Below are 14,065 nucleotides of genomic sequence, written 5' to 3'. Positions count from 1 at the left end.
TTTATCCATTTTGTCTATTGTACAGAAGCCCTTCCCACATGTGGCTACAATATAACAGCCAAATGGCTGGGACTGCAGGCCAACCTCCAACTCAAATAATGGCTTTTACAGGATATCATTTAGTGTTGTAATTGTAATAACTTACCGCATCTTGATTTGGTGTGTGATAGAAAGAATACATTTATCTCTAGGTTAGAGGACAATGTAGATGATGACAGACACCAAACTTGATGACACCATTTCATAATCATGACCATCCGTGTTGTGTGAGATAGCGGCGATACATCGGGACTCATATTGAAACATGCAAGGCCCTATGTATCGTCATTGTCCTTAATACATGAATGGTTGTGATTACGCAACAGCTGTCAGAAAGGATCCTGATGAAAACAATGGCTATGCTTCTACCTATCCCATGGGTCCAAAAAGACCAATGAAGGACCAACCATATCCAGCAAGCGCGAATTAAGTAACCTACTTTTTTAGGTAGAGAATGAAGTACTCCTCCAATCCTAATAAAAAAGATTAAAAGCTCAAGGTAATGTACTGGGAAGGTGCATAGCTATGTCTACTTGGAGGGAGCACTAAAATGACTAATAACTATTTGATGTTTGGTTGTTCTTAACTTCCCATGTGATCCTACTCAAGGTGTTTAACAAGTTGTTTTGGATTTTTTGATATTAAAGAAACTTTCTGTTGTGGAATCTTTGTAGTTTGTCAATGGCAAATTGATCAGATTCCAAGAGGATAACCAGTAAAAACACTGAAATCTCTTTTTCCTTCTCACGGTGAAGTATCTTATGACAAATCCTCTCTGGTTTTTTGGATATGTACAACAATCTGGATGCTGTGATATCCTTCTAAAAGAGACATTGAATGTGATCTTCTGCTTAGTTACTTCCTTTAAAAAAGGAATCTACTCAATTACTTAAAGTTAATTACTTGAGATGATTCAGGCTTACTGAGTTCCCTCCATGTTTGATAAAGATTTTTTTATTTTTTGAGATTGTTTAATTCTGGAGCCTTTTCTGTTAATCTTTCTATGAGTTCTTTAATTTCAGTGGTCACAATTAAGGTGTTGACCACATATTGTGCAATAATATTAATTGATTAAATGGTTAAAACTAACTTAACCGGTTATCCTATAACAGAATATTAACTTATACTCTGATTATTTATTTAGACAACCTGGCACATGGTTTTTTTCAGGAAGTTGACAAGTGGAATCATGTGGGAAAAGACACCTAAGACAAGTTCGGTTGGGGAGACTTGGACTCTCAAGAAGCTCCGTTCCAATCGTTCATTTGGGAGAAGTACCATTCTCATTTTGATTCCAAAGAAAGGATGAAAATGTTCCAATGCTTCAAAATCCGATCCCTACTATTTCGTAGTATTCAGATTTCATTCTGATTTTAATTTTCATTCCAATCAATTTTGAATATCGATTCTGATTTTGATTTCAATTGCGAACCAAATATACTCTAAAAATAGTACTTCTTAAAAAAAACAACTCCCAAAAGATATTTTTTTTACGCTTCGAACCAAGCACATGACAAACGCTGCATGCCTATAGGATGGGCCCTATAAGCATGCAAGGCTATAGATCAAATCATAAAACTTTTAGAATAATAATAACAATAGTATGCCTTCAATTCTCGAAAATCAATTAATAAAAATCTAACTAAATAATTTTTCAAATATCTTTATGTAACATAAATTATGATGTTTCATCCGAATAAAATATTCAAACTAAGTTAAACAGAACAAAAATAAACTAAGATAGAAATCAGGTTAACTCAAATATCTCCAAGTGATTTAGCACACTTCTCCAAGTCCCGAACAATTATGATTCATGATTTAAAAAATAAAAAAAAATAATGAGCTACACTAGCCCAATAAGCAACATAACACATCAAAGTAGGATCTAAACATACTGAGCAAATAAATTATATAATATTAACTGGGAGGAACAAATCTCAAGTAACACATATTTTTTTGAAAATAATTATTTTTCATAGTTGATAATGAACTCAAATCAAGCTGCAGCCAGATAATCTCGTGGCATAGGTCTGATAATAAAAATACATGGCACAAAATGCCAGATAATATATACTATTATTCTAATCACCAGTGGTTCGATATCGAAACTCATTTTTTGGATTACGTGTCGACAAATCCAACGTATAATCTCCATTGATGGGACTGCGTCATAGCTATACTGAGAACATACAAAAGCAAATTCACAAACTTTCTGGTCAAGTTTTCCAAATTCATTTCTCAAAGCAGATTATATATTCAAAATAAATTATTTATAATAATAAAATAATACATGCTTGACCCATTTTATCAAACCAAAAATATAGAGTATAAATCAAATTAAATAACTAATTATAATTTTTCAAAGATTATTTGAAGGCCCACTTAAAGTGCTAGATCATTTATCTTATCACACTTCAAATTTAATTTCAATTAAATAGGTTGGCTTCACCTATTAAATATCATTAATAATTAATTAATTTCATTATGAATGACTTAGAAGTCTTAACAAACTAAGAAAAGCTGAAGAATCTAGATAGATCGGATTAAAGTATTGTTTGGGATATGGTTTATGTCCGATAAGAATGAAGATGAATAAGACTGACTAGAATATAGGATCTCACACCTTGATTGGTTTGACTAAGCTAGTTACACTTGATCAAGAATCATACTAAAATAGATTGCACACAATGATCAAGGATGTCCAAATCTAGTGGGATCTAACAAGGACTTGGGTGGAGGCTGGTGTGCTACCCAACAATCATAGATCAGAGCCTCTATACTAAAAATAATACAATTTTCAAGAGAGAGATTTTAGGATTTGTTGATCCTATGATCAATTTTGATGATTATCAAACTTTAAGTAATTATATTCTAATCATATGTTTAAAGTTGGATATAGGATTTTTCAGGTGCTTTAACCAAAAAATCAATCCATGAAAAAAAATTTCTCAAAAAAAGCTAAGTCAAGAATTTCAAAGAAGAATTTTTAAATTTTAAACTTAGTAAAGTTGACTACAGAAAGCTAGGAGCTTACTCCTATACTAAAACAGGCTAAAACAGAAGAAATTTTGAGTTTTAGACTGATTAGGAGTTGACCCCATGAAAAAATAATCGATTCTAGCATGTTGAAACAGGACTAGTATGGATTCGAGTTGACTCCTACGAAGGATGAGCCGGTTCTCTTGGAGAAGACGGAAATTAATTTTTCAAATCTTGTAACCAAGTCGACTCATACAGAGTTCGAGTCGACTCATGGACATATAGAATCAATCCTAGAGAAATGGGAATCAACCCCAAGTATGGGATCAGCATAACAACTAGTTTTCTATAATATCTCAAATGGCTATTTTTCTACCCCAAAGGCTAGTCCAAGCATCCCAACGATCAAAATCCTTCTTCAGCCAACTCCAAGACTATTAAAGGCTAGAGAAATATGTAGAAAGCAAGATTAAGGAAGATTAAAGAGAAAAATATTTTATTTGTGTGAGATTTATTGAATACCATTAGAAAGAAAGAAAAGAGAGGATTAAGTGCACAGAAGTGAGAACTTTTAAAGAGTGATCATCACCAACTTCTTCCACATCCTCTCAAACATCAACTAAAGAGAAGTCAAGTTTCAAAAGAGCAAATTCTCAGCCACTTCTTAGTACATCAAAGAGTTTATATTTTTTATTTTTATATTATGCTGAAATTTCTATCTTGTATTTTATTTTCTTTATAAATTTCTTTAGGAGAAAGAAATTTGAAATTAGACCTATCCAAGCTTGAAATTGGATATTGTAGATTTTGATTGGTGAGCTCATAAAACCAATTGGATTAATTATGAATCTAAAAAATAATCGATGTATAGGTTGTAGTTGGTGATTCTATAAAATCAACTAGATTTATTTATGATCTCAGATAAAATAAATACACTGTAATCAGATTGATTATAGTAGAATTTTTAAGAAACTATTGAAAAATGGATGTAGGTATAGGATTGTACCGAACCACTATAAATTATTTTGTGTTTATGTGGTATCTTTTTCTCTCTTGTTTTACTTTCCTTGTATCATTTGAATTCTTAATAGTTTTACTTATTCTGCTATTACACATTGCTTACACTTAACAAATACTCAAATTAGTTTAATTTAAAATATATTCTTGTTTATATATCTATTTAATTAAAATTTTTGAAAGAACTCAATTCACCCTCCTCTTAGATTCCTATCTTTTTGGATAATAATTGGTATCAAAGTAGATGCTCTCATATTATTTATTGATCCAACAATTTTGAGTTAAAGATCATGACAACCCCGATTGATTTATCTTTTGCTGAAGGTTAATCCACATCTAGACCACCACTATTTAATAGTACTAATTATACTTATTGAAAAGTTAAAATGAAAATTTTTATATAAATTTTGGATTATGATATGTGGAAAGTCATAACTAGAGGACTATACACACCTACAATTGAAATAAATGGAGTCTCTCTTCCTAAACTGAAAAAAGATTGAAATGAATTTGATAAAAAGATGACACAATTAAATACAAAAATTATTAATATTCTTTATTACTCTTTGGAGGTAAATGAGTTCAATAGAATATTTACTTATTTAGGATAAATTAGAAATAACTGATGAAGGGATCAGTCAAGTTAAGAAGTCTAAAATTAATTTACTTTTTCATAAGTATGAATGTTTAAAATAAAATAATTTGAGTCTATTTTTGATATATTTTTTAAATTTACTGATATTATCAATACTTTAAATGGTCTTGGCAAAATCTATTCTAACTATAAACTTGTTTGTAAGGTTTTGAGATACTTGCCAAAGATATAAGAAGCCAAAACGATAGCCATACAAAAAGAAAAAAAATCTTAGCAAGCTATCTTTGGAGGAGTTAATAGGTTCACTTATGACACATGAGTTGAACATGTACCAAAGAGAAAAAATAAAAGAGTCAAAGAAGAAAAAGACCATTACATTCAAGTCAACCGTCAAATTTGAAGAAAGCGATAAGTCGGAGGATGAAGATGAAGAAGAAAGTAAGGAAGAAGATGAGAACTTTGGGCTGCTCACTAGAAAATTCAAGAAGTTCTTTTTGAAGAAAAGTTTGAAAAAGAAGAAAAATAATGAAAAAAAAAAAGAAAGAAGAAATTTCACTTATTACAAATGCAATAAGCGGGGACACTACAAGCTTGATTACCTCCTACTCAAAAAGAACTCCAAAAAGAATAAAAAAATTACAATGATGGGCATTTAGGGAGATAATGATATTTTTAGCTCGGATGAGGAAGAAGAGAAAGATGGAATATCCAATCTTTGCCTTATGGCCAAGGATGATGAGGTATATCTTGAAAACTCCTCTGAATTTTTTTTGATGAATTTTATGAAGCCTTTAATGATTTAATGGATGAATATAAAAAGATAAGATTGAAAAATAAAAAATTTAAGAAGTCCAATCTATTTTTGGTTGAAGAAAAGAACAAAATATTGATTGAAAAGAATAAAATTTTAAAGGAAAAGAAAATCTTGGCTGAGGAAAAGAAAAATCTTATGAAATCTGAAAAATTTTTAGTTAAAGAAAATGAAAGATTAAGAAAAGAAATTGATGTTTTGAAACATATAGTAGAAAAGTTTACCTTTAGTTCTCAAAATCTTCAATTAATGCTGAATAATTAAAAGGCTATTTTGAATAAAGTAGGAATTGATTTAAATTCTTCAAAAAAATAGTAATTTATTAAAAATATATTTACAAGAGCTTCACAGGAAAATTATTCTATAGTTTGCTTCAAACAAAGTAGGTCATAAAATTTTTGAATGTAAGTTCAATAAAATTGGTCATACTTTAGTCAAACAAATTTAGGTTCCAAGAAAAACTATATGTACTAACTCTGTTGAACCTAAGATGGCTTGGGTACTAAAAATTAAGAAGTAATTTTGTAGGTATGCCAAACATCCAAAGGCATAAAAGGAGCAAATCCTTAAAAATGGATGTTTAGAACTTAAGATAGATGGATGATGATGTTTGGTAAAAGCTAAACTTATTCTCACATCATACCATCAATAATTTTTGATATTATCTAATATAATTGATTGATTTTAATGATTTTTCATATTTGCAATAATCTCATTCTATAACTTGAATGCTTGAATATATTGATAAATATGATTTTTTAAATTATTTGTATTATTCCAATTATTGTGAACATAAATTTTACTTTAATTTCAGCATGCTCTCATAGCTCATCATATCTTGTTAATTATTTAAAAAATCTAATTAAAATAAGTTTGATTGTACAAGATCTTATTTGGATGCAAAACCCTCAAATTAATCTTTGACATGCTCATAAGACATGTAACTTTTGAAATATCTCAAAAATTGCTTGATTCAAGAAACATCAAGATAAGTTATCAAATCATAAAGATCATATGCTTGATGTTGTTGATTTGTATTATATTTTAGCTTGAATATCTAGTTTTCCCTTGGTTTAATCTAATTTGATTTGATTGGTTTTAAACCTTCAATTGATTAATTCTTGATCCTCCAAATTGATTTGAACTTCATTCTAGATCTTTGATTTAATTCTCCATTCATTTCTACTCAATTTGATCAAATTTTTCTTAATTCAAAACTTCTTGAACTGTTTTCTGTATCAAGGAGCCGACTTTTGAAACTAAGAAGTTGACTCATGCTTCTTTGAAGAAAAATAGTTCTATGAGGGGTCGACCTCTGATAAGGAGTCAACTCAAGATTAAGACAAGTCGACCCTTGTGTCGGGGATAGGATTTTTAACCTGAGATGACCCATTGGTTTGCTCTTTCTATTCTGATCCTCCTGAGCCAAAAATCCTTTCAAAATTCTTCTCCACTTAAATGGACCCTTCCCACTCTATTTTTCCTTTGATTTTCCATGGATTTGATCTCCATGGCTTTCGTAAAAAGTACTGCTCATCAGAAAAAGCATTCTCACGTGGAATCCTTGAGACATATCCATTCTTTGAGCCCCCTCCCATCCGTGAACATCACTCCAAATAGAGGAATGATCAAGAGAAGTCTTCTCAACATGTTTCAGCTCCCTCTCCGCTTCCATCAGTGCCTTCACCTCCGGGGTAACTCCATCTAGGTCTACCTCTTCGTCTAGGGTTGTATGTATGGGGAGAAATGTAGAGTTTGGATTCTTGAAAATAGAGAGTTTCTCAATAAGATAGAAATTCAAATCCTTGGGTTGGTAATTCTTTTGCTTACTTAATGTATTAACCTATCCCAACCTTGTAAGAGAATTCTATGCTAACTTAAAATCGGGACATGGAATCATTGACACTGAGATTAGAGGAGTTTGGATTGACTTAAATGCAGAATTTTTGGCAAGAATTTTAAGAATAAGTACAAAGGGGAGCACATCAGAAAAATTGAAAAAAAAAACAATTGGATCGAAATATATTTTGGGCAGAAAGGTTCTGAATAAATTAGAGAAGGTGAGAGCAAACCAGCTTAGTATTAAGTATTGAGATGCACCTCCTACGTCACATGGCTAATCAGATTTTCTTTTCAAAGATAGAAAGATTTGATTTTGTATTAGAAAAAGATATTGCTTTCATGTATCATGTGATTAGAGAGTTTTCTTTGAAGTTGCCAGCCCTGATGATTTGACATATGGAGGAAGCAACAGGCAGGTCAAAGGCTTCACTACCCTATAGTATGGTTCTAACATTGTTGACCCCAAAGAATGATTTTGATGATAACAAAATATTAGAGCATAAAATTTGAACTAACACCTTTCAAAGCATCTTAAGAATGTTTTTGTAGGAATACAACACCTTAAGTTGGTCTTGGATCCACTTGGAAGGATTTTGAATAAAGAAAAGGTTGTTTGGAGTTGAATTGGATGAGAAAAGCTTAATTTAGACCAATGAGTCAACTCACGAGTTGAAGGAGTCGACTCTGGCATGCTTTGGCATTGAGATGGAGTTCTGGCATGCAAGCAAGTCAACTTATTTGTAAAATGAGTCAACTCTCTCAGTGAGACAGAACGTAGTTTTTCAGAATGGGCAAATGAGTCGACTTATTACATTGGAGAGTCGACTCATGGACAAGATTGAGTCGATTCTAATTTGACTCGGTTCTCTCACACAAAGACAGAAGATTATTTTTGAAATCTATAGATGAGTCGACTCATTATTTGGACGAGTCGACTCATGGATCAATCTGAGTTGACTCCTGAGTTGTGAGTCGACTCCTAAAGTTCTGATAATTCAAATGGCTAGTTTTGCAGTAAGGTTTGTTTCATTCAAAAAATTTTCAAATGGTTAGAATTTATCTCCAACGATCAAATTTGGTTGGAATAGGCTTCAAAACATATAAATCTTAGTGAAAATTAAATTAGGAGGAAGAGAAATCAAGTGAGCACAAGAGAACTCATTCAAAGTTAGAAAAGCCTAATTTCAGCATTCATTATTTTCAAGAGAGTTCAACTACTTCCAACCTAATTCTTCTTGAGATTTGTGAGGGCATTCAAGGAGATAAGGAAGAGCTTTAATTGCTAGTATTCAAGCCTACTTCAAGTAAGCTTCAATTGACCATAAATCTGCTCATCTAAGGAGCTTCCTTTTGTTGTAAAATTTTTTTTTCTCTAAATTTCTGTAACAAGTTTCAGTGGGATTGAAACTTAGGGATAGATTTGATTCAATCCTTTGAATTGGATTAGGAGCCTTGGGTAAGGCTTGTAAAGATTTTTTGATTGATTGATCGGATAAAATCAATTGGATTGTTAGTGATCCTGGTTAAAACAAACTAGCTATATTCATTAAAATATAGCAAAATTTTCAAGTGAAGCTTGGGGAGTGGACATAAGTACTTGGAGTGCACCGAACTACTATAAACCTTATTATGTTTGTGTGTGTGGCTTTCACTTCATTACTTGCATTATATTTAGCTTGCTATATATTCACTTCACTCAATTAAGTTCTACAAATTGCATATACTTATTTAGATTTTTAAAAAATCCAATTCAGCCCCCAACTTAGGTTGTCTTACTGGATAACAAGTGGTATTAGAGCTTGGTACTAAGCTAGAATTTGATCTAATGATTAAGAGTAAAGATTATGACAAATCAATTGGATAGTTCACTTATTGAAGGGCAATCCACAAATAAACCACCATTTTTCAATGGATCAAGTTACACCTATTGAAAGGCTCGCATGTGCATTTTCATTCAAGCTCTTGATTATGATTTATAAAGTGCCATAATCAACGGGCCACACAAATTCACTATTATTGTTGATGGCATTAGCACTTCTAAACATGAAAATGATTGAAACAAAAAAAATAAGAAATTAGTTAGCTAAATGCTAAGGCAATGAACATACTATATTGTGTTTTAGATGCAACAAGTTTAACTGAATTTTCATTTACAATTCTAAAAAAAAAAATTAAGATAGACTTGAAGTCACATACGAGGAAACAAATCAAGTTAAGGAGTCAAAAATCAATATGTTAGTGCGTAAGTATGAACTTTTCAAAATAGAATCAAATGAATCAACCACCTATATGTTCACATGCTTCATTGACATTATAATAAGCTTAAAAGCTTTGGTAAAGAGTATTCTAATAGTGATTTGGTAAGAAAAAATTCTCAGATCATTGTCTAGATCATAGGAAGTTAAAGTTATCGCTATCCACGAGGTAAAGAATTTGAACAAACTGCCACTTGAGGAACTGCTTGAATCTTTAATAATGCATGAATTAGCCATAAAGCAACACAACAATGAAGAGGATAGAAAGAAGAAAAAATTAGTACCAAGCAATGAAGAAGGTGAGAAGTCATCCGAAGATGAAGGTGATGAAGATATGGTCCTGATTATCAAAAAATTCAAAAAATTTATGGACAAAAGAAGGTAAGGATTCTAGAGAAGAACCTTGACCAAAGGGAAGCCAAGCAAGGAGAAAGAAAAGAAAAGGAAGCAGCCCCTTTACTATGAGTGCAAAAAGCCAGGTACTTCAAAGTCGATTGCCCCAACTTGAAGAAGAGCTATAAGAAGACTAAAAAGAAGGCAATGGTTGCCATGTAAAGCAACAGCAATGAATCTAGCTCTAATGAAGAGAATGAAAATGTAATAAACTTGTTTCTCATGATACAAGATGATGAGATAACATTTAAACTTATCTTAGATTTTACTTTTGAAAAATTTCAAAATGCTTTCCATGATTTATTGGATGAATTTAAAAAAATAAGCATTAAGAATAAGAGCTTGAAAACAAGAAATGAAGCTTTATCTAAAGAAAAAGAAGAAAATTATACAAAGTAGCAAACTTTTGATGGAAGAAAATAAATCCTTGAAGGAAGTTGAAAAATTAAAACTATTTATCAATAAATTTATATGTAGTTTAAAAAATTTACAAATGATCTTAAACAACCAAAAATTTATTTATGACAAAGCTGATATTGATTTCAATCTAATAAAAAATAAAAGTTCTTAAAAAATTTCTTTACTAGTTCATCATCATCATATACCATCTCACATGTCATATGCTTTAGTTACGGTAGAGTAGGACATAAAGTATATACATATAACTTTAAAAAATTTAATAAAAAAATAGTTAAGAAGATTTAGATTCTAAAAGGAATCATGATTGCTAACCCTAAAGGATCTAAGAAAACTTCGATACCTAAATTAGCTACTTGATTATTTTACAGAAATATCTTGTAGCCAATGAAGCTAAAAGAAGATGGTATTTAGACAGTGGCTGTTCAAGATATATGATAGGTAATAAGGATCAATTTATTACTCTTGAAAGAAAAAAAAGAGTAGTGACCTTTGGTGACAACGGCAAAGAAAGAAATTATAAAAATTGATAAAATTAGCATTACTCCTTCTACTCTTATTAAAAATATGTCGTTAATAGATAGATTAAAATATAACTTACTTAGTATAAGTCAATTATATGATAAAAGACTTAAAGTTATCTTTAAATCATCCATGTACATTATGTCTAGTCTCTTTGATGAAAGTATAAAGTTCATTGGACATAGGCGTGGCAACATTTACATGGTTGATTTTGATGAAATAGCCATAAAGAGTGGTCAATATTTTATTGTAATGGATGTAAAAATAAAAAAGACTAGCTGATTATGGTATCATAGATTAGGACATGCTAGTATGAATACTATTTCTAAATTAATTGCAAAAGACCTAGTTAAAGATTTATCTAAATTAAATTTTAAAAAAGATTGAATTTGTGATGCATATCAATTTGAAAAACAAACTAGAGGGAGCTTTAAATCTAAAATATAGTTTCAACTTCTAGGCCACTTAAATTAATTCACATGGATTTGTTTGGACCTATTACGACTATAAGCCTAGGATGAAAAAAATATGGACTTATGATCATAGATAATTTTTCATGTTTTACTTAGATTTTATTATTCACACATAAAGATGAAGCCTTTACTGCTTGTTTAAAATTTTATCATAAAATCTCAAATAAAAATGATTTAACTATAATTTATATTCGTAGCGATAATAGTATTGAATTTGAAAATTAGAATTTTGAAAATTTCTACAATAAGCATGGTAATGAACATAATTTTTCAGTACCAAAAATATTCCAACAAAATAAAATAGTTGAAAAAAAAATAAAATTTTAGAAGAAATGACTCGTATCATGCTGTGTGAAGGGAGTCTCCCAAAATACTTTTGAGTTGAAGTTATTAACACCACATGTTACATCTTAAATAGAGTTTTGATCCGTCTTATTTTAAAGAAAACTCTCTATGAGCTTTGAAAAAATAAGAAACCTAATATTAGCTACTTTTATATTTTTGGATGCTGATATTTTGTGTTAAACAATGGAAAACATAATTTAGATAAATTTTGTTAGATATATGCCCTAGAAGCTAATATGACAAACACATTATAATAGTTCTAGGATATATATTTGTACTTAAATTATTGATTCATTAATAAAATGGGCTTTTTCTATCCGTTCTTGTCTAATATGTCCAACAATCATCCTAAAAATTAATAATTTAAAGATACATATTCTCAAGAGATAAAACTTAGAGATATGTATAATTAATTTTTAAATTACTTTCGATTGATAGATCATCACGAGGATGGTGACTGATCCGATTAGATCGATACATGGATCGCTTTCTTCGAAATAGATGACTATCTAGTCTATAGTGTAGAGACACTAAGCGAGAGTGCGGGTAGTTATTAGAGAACATCGATACTGAGCATGACCAAATGAGAGATCATATGGATATCTACTCATTCATTGGTGATCTTCTTGATGCTGTAGTATGGTGTGAGTAGTTCTTTGATCTGCGGTATCTCGACTACTCATAGTGGGATTGCTGTAGTTTGACTGCATATAAATATGATCTCTTAGCTATTGAGATCTTCGTAGTGTATGTTAGATATAGTAGGTTCATTGTAGAAGTAGGATATACGTCTAGATATGATCTATCGACCTTAGTAGATAAGAAATAGTCCTATTAGATTTGAAAAGCTGAGTCCTTAAGTCTGTGGCCATAGTAAGGTAATTGATGAAAAAAAGTTTTCATCAATATCATGATTTGGACTTGAGCTAATTGAAATTTTCATATGATAGACGTTGGGATTTGATAAGTTTTCATAACCTCTATCTTATCGGGACTCATGATAGAGGAATTGAATCATATGGTAATAATTATTCTACTCTATTGGGTTACCACCACATATTGCTAGGCATCACTAATAAATTGTGAGAGCTCATTGAGATCATTATGGATCGATGATTTTTGTCAGATAAGAGTTGAAAGTATTCCAACCTATGAAAAAGTATTTCGATGATACTATGATAGAGATCATGATATGTTTCACTACAAGATAGAACAGAACCTATGAGGTCATACATAAAAAAAAATTGATCAGATCAAATGATTGGATCATGATCAAATTATCAATGTAATAGATAATTTGGATCAATTTGTAAAAGTTACAAGTATAGGATCAGCTAACAGTTAGCAGGAGGACCTAATTGCAATTGTTACAATCCAATTTGATGAGATCAAATGGAAAATCGAGTCCTACATAATTGAGTTTGATTTAATTAGTTTAAACTTAACCTAGTTGGGCTTTTGGTTTTAGAACTGGATCCTAATTAGATTAAGATTGAGTCTAAATCGAATTGGACTCAAATCAGGTTTGAATTAGATTTGAATTAAATCTAGATTAAGCTCAAACTAGATAAAGATGTAAGAGTTTAAGATTTACTGAGATTCTCTCTCCTCTTACATATGCGCCCCCTTCTTTGGCATCGCATCTTGGAGAAAAAATAGGAGAGGGGGCACAAATCCAAAGTTGTTGCCCCCTCCTTGGTTTTCTCTATCTCCCCATCTGATGAGGATTGGATTAGTTCAATTTGAACTCGAGCTCTTATCATATAAGAGTTCAAATTTAATTAAACTCCATTCCATCCCCTGGTCACCATCTATTTAAGGAGGGGTTCTCTTGGGTGTGAAATAAAGAAGAAGACTTTAAATCATTGAATCCATCTTGCCGCCCCCTTCTCTTCCTTCATCCATATTCCACACACCCAAACCCTAGTCGGACATATAGAGAGAGAGAAATTAGAGAGAGAGAGATCAGAAAAAGAGAGAAAAAGGAGGAGGAGTTCTCCTATTGCCTCTCTGCGTTTCTCCAGTGCTGTGCAACGGCAGTCTGCGCGTAGTTCCCAGATGTTCTTGTACGATGGTCAAAGAAGGAGATCAGATCCTAACCAATAAAGTAGAGATCTGAAAGAGAGCTAGCATCTCGATGATCTTTAGAGCTTCTGATCTACTTCAACCCCATGTGGATATCCGTAGAAGCCAAAGACGTGTATGGCTTCAACGAAATCTACAGACATTCTCAAATCTAGATCTGAAGAAGATTTTTAGCGATTCAGGTAGGTGATCTAATCATCAATTTTATTTTGATTTTTGAAATCAGATACGTGCTTTTCATATTATTTTCATCATATGAACTAGATCTATAGTTGTAAGATTAGATCTATAC

This window comes from Elaeis guineensis, chromosome 6, assembly GCF_000442705.2.
Source record: "Elaeis guineensis isolate ETL-2024a chromosome 6, EG11, whole genome shotgun sequence".
In the NCBI taxonomy this organism is placed as follows: Eukaryota; Viridiplantae; Streptophyta; class Magnoliopsida; order Arecales; family Arecaceae; genus Elaeis; species Elaeis guineensis.
The sequence above is the reverse complement of the archived record's forward strand: the minus strand, read 5'-3'. Positions refer to the sequence as shown.